This window comes from Cyrtonyx montezumae, unplaced genomic scaffold (assembly GCF_038088225.1).
Source record: "Cyrtonyx montezumae isolate F1298 unplaced genomic scaffold, pur_monq_1.0 scaffold_26, whole genome shotgun sequence".
NCBI lineage: Eukaryota > Metazoa > Chordata > Aves > Galliformes > Odontophoridae > Cyrtonyx > Cyrtonyx montezumae.
In genome coordinates, this window is record NW_027072003.1 from 3,257,254 (window position 1) to 3,264,481 (window position 7,228).

Sequence of the window (7,228 nt, forward strand, 5' to 3'; positions counted from 1 at the left end):
TGAACTGCAGCACAGATCCTCCTGCCTGGGGAGCCCATGCTCCTTCCGGCCCTGTTTTGACTACATCAGAGCTTCTGTTCAATTGGAAACGTGTCATCCAAAGTCATTTTGCCTGGATGCCTACCTGGTCTAGGGAGCCTGCTTTGGTGGGGGGTGTTGGACTAGATGATCTCTAGAGGTCCCTTACAGTTCTGTGATTTTGGCCAGAATGCTTTGGTAGCCGAGCTCCTCGATAGGCATTCTCTCAGTTTTTCTTGCTCTCTGGAGAATCTCAATGCAGAGTGCCCCATATGTGAACCTGAAAGCAAAGGTCTGGCCCACATCACTCCTGGAGGCTGATTTTTCCCTCGAGGGGAGGAAATGTGGGGTGCACTGAGCACTGACCCCTACACGCATGGGTTTCTCCTAACGGTTACTGCCAATAACTGTTTATTCCATTCCAGCAAAACAAGCAAATAAACTGCCGACGGTGGTTTGAAACTTTGTACAGTGTAATATTCCTGTAATGGAATGCTTTTAGAGAGGGGCAATAAAAATAAATTGAAAACTGCTTTTCTGCTGGATGCATCTGGCACGAGCGCCATCTGAACAAACAGGATAACGCGGAGCTTCACAGAACATCTCTGCTTTTATTACTCAGAAGCGACAGGTCTTATAATAGTATCAATTCACACGAAAAATGGACTTATTTTAGAAGGCCTCGGTGTTAATTCTGAGCAGTATAATTACAGGTCTTTTTATGATTTAGGTTAGAGACAATTAGCTTGTTTCTGAGGCTCATGCAGCTCTCCTCCCCGTTCCCGTGCCGGTCTCGCTCACTCTGTATTTATACACACGAAGTAGTAAAGCAAAATTGTTGATAGCAGAGGGAAGCAGCAGTGGAGTTGGCTTGGCTTTGCTTTAAGTACATTTTCTGCAACACGACTGTCATAAGAGATGCAAATTAGATACAAGCACTTGCTTCTGTAAACCAGAGTGTGTAAAATGGTTGCGCAGTCTTTGGAAATGAGTGGTGCGTGCCATCTTCGTGTCACTCCTTCCTCTTTGCTGCTCCATCCCTCATCCTGTTGCAGCTCTGTGCATGGTCCTACCCCAAAGCTCACATGTTGCTGGTGCTTAAGCTCTCGTGGTGGTTGCTTGCATGCAGGATGCTGGGTGAAAACACCTACTGCCCTTCAGGAAAGGCGTTCCAGCTCTTTAGCAGTGCATGATGAAAAACGTAGTGTGTCGTGGAAGCAGTTATGTAAGGAGTTGTTCCAGTTGGTGTCTTGGCTCACTTTGATGTTGTTTTTGCATCTCTCACCAAAAAAAGTCCCTCTGTGGGCTGTATGTGGGCTGCAGAATGCTCTTACCAACAGGTTTGGAGCGGGTGCAACTTGTCCCTGTCATAACTGAAAAGCATCGCTGACTGTAACAACCTTAGAAAGAGAGGATTTCTAATTATTAATCATGCCTCTTAATTTTGAAGCCAGGTCTTCAGCAGGCATAATTAGTGATGCTCTCGCCCTTTTCTTGCACTTCCTGCTGTACTCTCACCTCCTCACAACTTTTCTAGCATGATGTGGGCTCATCTCAGTGGATTTAGAATGGGGTTTCCACTGCAGCTTGCACAACCTCCTCACTTGCAGCTGCTCTTGCAAATAGAGTCCTTGGTCTTCTGATTTCCCTTTGGAAGGTCACAAAGAGGGAAAGCTGTGTTACAGCCCAAGGAAGCTGCAGCTCTTCACCAAATTCTTTTGCTGCTTTCTTTACTAAGCATCGACGTTATGCTTTATTTTCCTTGCCTCGCGCTCGATAGTACTTGATGGTTATCTTAATTTGTGTCATTCCTTGAATTCTAACTAAAGACTTACATCTACATTAAGGGAGTTGCTTCATTGCTGCAATGCAGTGTTCTCTGGGACAGAACTTGTGGCTGCTTAACAGTACCTATGCACAACAGCTCTGGACATGGAGTGACAAATCTGTTATTAATATATGACTACGTAGCCCAAGGGATCGATAATGTCTTTCTCCTCAAGGTCACCAGTTCAGACATAACATGCTGGAAGTGGAAGTTATTACCATTTGATGGCTTTTTGTTACCCTGTATAAAATTAAGATTGCACATCTTGCACGGTAATGGACTTTCCCCAGGACATGTGTCAGTGCCATGTACCTGGAGGAACCATCAGCTGGGCAGAGCTGTGGCTCTTTATCAGCGACCGAACACTTTGCTCTGATGATGTTGCAGAACTGGTGTCAATTATTTGCTATTTCCAGGGGCACAGACCTGATCTGTGTTCTGCTATCGTTGTAACACACATAGCTTCTGCACTCTTACTGCAGATGTATTGACACGGTGTGTGAGAGTCTTCTCTTCCAATCTTCTGCCCTGGGGGCTCTCCCAGCACCCCCAATCCATGCTATCAATTCTGCTGAGATCAGGGCTGCCAGATTGACCTGCCCCGTGGTGGGGAGCAGAGCTCCCTGCCCCAGGCTCTGGTGCTCCATCAGTGCAGATCTGCTCAGCTCCGCTCCAGCTCCTGGGAAGCCAAAAGCAGAGCAGAACCCCCATCACATCATGATAGTGAGAGCTGCCGTGGCCCCGTGAGTGACATCTGATGGGAGCTGCAGCACAGAGCCTGTCCCCTCCTGGTGCTGCCTGTAATCGGGTGCAGCTCTGGTGATTGGGTCTTGAATATGTGACAAAAGTCTGATCAGTTCCCCATTCCTCAGACCTGTCTTGTTTCTCTTCGTGTTTCATTGGAATGATTATGGAGCACTTTGTCAACAACCCAGCAAACCTATCGGGGAGTCGATCAATGGGAGCTGGCTTTGTCCTCAGTTATGTGTCTGAAAAATGCCAAGGGCGGGGGACATTGCTTTGCCACTTATCAGGAGGCATTACTCTCAGGGAGATATTCCTTTCTGTCTTTTTTCTTTTGTCTGAAATCTGCTGTTGCTGATTGGTATCCAGGAGCTCTGCATTGAGATCCTCAGGTCTCTGCCTGCAGCCCAGTGGGACACTGTTGGGTCAGGGCTTCGGTGCTCAGGAGTGGCTGGGGGACTCCAAACCCTTTTGTTTTCATTTGTGCTCCTTTTAAGCCCTGTATGAGTCCAGGGTTCTGATAATGGCACAGCATTTCTGTTCTCTGGTACCACTGCTGCTGTGTCCTCTGTGGCTGTGCCCTGTGTGCACCAATTGTCTCTGCACTGCAGTTCACCCAACTGCAAATCAGGAGATGAAAGCTGTGATGGTATCTCCAGCGTGCATGCTTAACTTCACAGGCACTGTAAAGCAAAAATATGGATGGAAAGTACATGGGGAAAAATGCACCCAGCTGCATCGCAGCCCTTCACCTTTATTCCCAGTGCAGGCCAGAGTTTGCTCCCAGAAAGTAACAGGGATGGGTCTGAAGGTTCCCAGATGTGTCTGCTTCTCCTGAGCTGGGAGAGAACTTCTGTGAAGGCAAAATCCACAGAATTCGATATCTGGGGATGCTGTCCAAGGACAAAACGGTTTGACCTAAATTCCTCCCTGCAATGGCAGAGCTTGCAGTAATGAATTCTGTCTTATCTGTGTGATGGGGGTATGATTTGCAGGCATCAAAATCTGTAATTTAGTGGATGCTGCTCTAAACTTGGGAAGGCGGCTAAATAAATAAATAAAATTTGTCAATGCAGAATAATGCGCTCGCACATGGTTAGCAATAGCCAGGCAACTGTATATCAGGGCGAAGAATAATGTCAGGTTTGGGAATCAGATAAATTGCAAATAACAATGGAGAAAGCAACTGAACCTTGAGGAGTATCAGCAGCTCGGCGAGATGAGGCGGCTGCAAAAAGCCATTGTTTGGGAAAGAGGAATAGAGACCAGCGGGAGGATGGGGGGGGAATGGGGAGGGAACAGCAGGCCATAAAGCTGTGATCAAGTGCAGGAGAGATGATAAAAGGCCGTGGACAGACCAGAAAAAATATTAGGAAGCAATAAAATGCAGCATCAGTGGAGATAAGGTGATAATTTGTTATTCTCAGCAGAGCCGTTTCTGCACTGGGGCTCCTTCCAGCTCTGAGCTGAGCTGGGTTTTGCCCCACCTGATCGTGCCCCCCAGCTCAGGCAATGTTCAGTGGTTCTCAGAGATGCTGAGATGATACAGATCCCCAGTACTTAATAAACGGATGGCTTTCAAGCATTAAATCCCAGCTATAATTAAATTAACTGAAATTGTAGTTTTATTTTAAAATCCCAGGCCAGCCTCTTGCGAAGGAGGGCATCGTCTGCAGAGTGACATGAGCATCCGGCTAATCAGGAAGTCATTTCTTATTAATTTTTGTTCAGTTCCAGCTAGTTTCATGCCATTCTCCTGCTCACATCTCTCCTGCCTACCCTCAGCTGTGTAGGGATGGAAGGAACGTCCATGGATTTCCCATCCATCCTTGCATGGGGAGATACTGCCCAGTGTGAATTTGTAAAGGAGGTGGGAAGGGAAAGGAGGCTCTGCTGACCTCAATCTGAGTGTAGCCAAGCGTCAGGTTCCTGAGCAGGCAGCCTGGGAACTCTCCCGAGCCCACAAATCCATTTTTAAAGAGAAGGGTCTGAAGGAAATGACAAACTAAGTTACACAGACTCTAACCTGGCTTGCTGTTCTGTATTTAAATCCATTGTTATTGCCTCGGGCGTCCTCGAATAATTACTTCTGATGAGTGGCTGTGATGTGCCCTGCTCAGGTTAGGAGGATGCTGTACACGGGCACGGCGTGGCTGTGGGACATCCTTGATCCCAGCACGAAGCTCCTTGCACCACACTCCTTCCCATGCGTGTGTTGCACATGTGCATCCCATTATCACACAAGGGGGAAGCCAGGCTGGTTCCAGTCAGCAGTCAGAGTCCAGCCTTTGGATGTACAGCAGAGGTTGTGAGCTACAGCAAGTGCTTGTGTCAGGTCACCTCCACCAGCACCACCTCTGCAGCACTCGATTCCAAAGGGCGTTTAACTTTTCTGCTCTGGCTTTGAAGATCTGATTCAATTACATTCTGTTTTGAAGGAATCGAAAATATACTTGTTAATGTAATAGATGGCTTCCTTTGGCTGCAGGATTCGTCTCTGCAAAGCACATCATTCAAAAATTATCTATCGTGGTTAAAGAAATAATTCCAGGACAGCCCGGGTTTGTGCTAATGTCTGAGAGCAGCAAGTCTTCGATTTCCTTCATACTTCATTACTGGCGTGCCCCAAAAGCAATCCCTTCCTAATCAGGGCTTGTTTCTGCTGTCAGGTTATTGTTCATTGTGATGTATGAAGCAACAAGAGGGCGTTTTTGTGATTTTCCTAAGTTCAGCTCACCTCCTGCTGCCGACAGCCCTATTAAAACACAGCAAGTTGAATGCCTGAGTCGAGTTTCATATCAAATCTATCATTTTGATAAAGCTTTTCCCTTCCTTCCACCCTGGCCTCATAGCTGAACCATCACAGGGGGGTGGAGGGGAGGGCAGGAGGAAGGACAGGGGGATGGACAGGAGGGGGACGGACAGACTGACGGGGTCAGCCTGGACCTGACTGTCACAATGCACCGTATGATCTCCTTGTTCCTAAGGAAAGCCAAAAGCATGGCAGCCTCTTAAATCGCACCACTCCGTGTCCCATTTCATCTGCCTCTGACCCACAGCGGGACGCTGACCTGCTAATTCATCACGGGGAAGCACTGCAAAGATTAATCACCTGATATTAGCCCAGCACTTCAGATAGCCAAAGCACTGCACACCTCCTAATTAACAGTAACAGTGTTTGCACCGTTGAAAATTAATGCATGCTTTATTTCCCAGTGTGAGTTCGACAACACGGGCACGAAAAGGAGAACTGCACTGTAGGAAAGGGGCAGGGGCACAAAGCCCTGCCTGCTGCAATGCCCCCAGCTGCCTGAGCCCAGGCAACCTTTCCCTTTGGGGCTTCTGCTGAGCAGGGCTGTGGGAAGCAGAGGCAGTTTGCTGTTGAGTCAGGAGGTGAAAATGTGCTGAAGATGCCCCGTATAAGTCTGTATTGTAACCCAATGCATCCAAAAGGGTTGTGGTGGGTTTTTTTTCCTTATTTCTTTTGTTCTTAGGGTTTGGAGCATCTGTGCACATCCACGTGGCAGCGAGCATCAGCTAGGGATGGCAGCAGATCCCCAGTGGTGGCAGCAGCACCCGGCCTTGTTTGGCATGGGGAGGAGGTCAGTGCTTGCAGCACACATCTTTGCCAGCCTCCCCCTGCTCTGAAGCAAGTCCTTGTGACTTCCCTATCTGTACTCTGGGAACCCGTGTCCTTCCATCTGAGCTTTATGTGATGCTGATGCTGTATGCCAAGAAAAAAATTAAGTAGTAATAATAAGATCATATCTCTTCTACCCACCAACTGGTGGTTCCTCCTGTACTCCTGACCAGTTAATGCTGAGAAGTTTATTTCCATTAGTTATGTTATTGCCCTTTATCTGCTTTTCCTCAGGGCACTTACTGCAACGTCAAAGCACCAAATCTATTTTTATGAAATGGCCCTGCAAAAAAGAAATAATTAAAACACCGGCAAGAAGAGAGCTGATGGATGAGATCTTAAAGCATCTGAGCAGCTCCTCAGACTCCTTTCTGCCACTCGCTTCATTTCTATTTCAAAATGTTTTGTTCCTTTGTCCCCTGATTTTCCACGCTCTGTTTTATTACCGCTTTTGTCACAGCCTTCGTCTGATGGTGTGTGAAGTGTGAGGCCCTTGATGTGCACTTTAGGGAGGAGGCAGTGGGAGAACCACATCACCCCAGTGCTGTGGGATGGCACAGTGGGGCTGTGCAGGGAGAGGAGATATGCACTCATCCCCTGGGTGCTGTGTAAGCACAGCTGGAAACAGCTGCACTGCGTTGCCCTGGGACCTTACTGCAATAGGCTTCACTCAGTAATGTTCCTTTATAACAGCTGATGCAGAATAGCATGGAGGGTATTTCCTAAGTGGAAGAAAACCCTACATGGAGAAGCTGCATAGAGAAGCAGGCACTCAGCCCTCCACATCACCAGCAGAGAGGCAATGGCTTGGAACAAATATCTCAAACTGCGATCACATGTTCTTTCCCCCCCAAAAAACTGTTTATTTAGATATTCTTTCACCAGACAGAGGTCACATTATCGTGGCATCCCAAATAATAACCTCATCCAAGAGGCACAGCTGCAGCTTGTCCTGGCTCCTAGGCAGGTTAGGTGCCAGAGAATATAATAAATGGGGC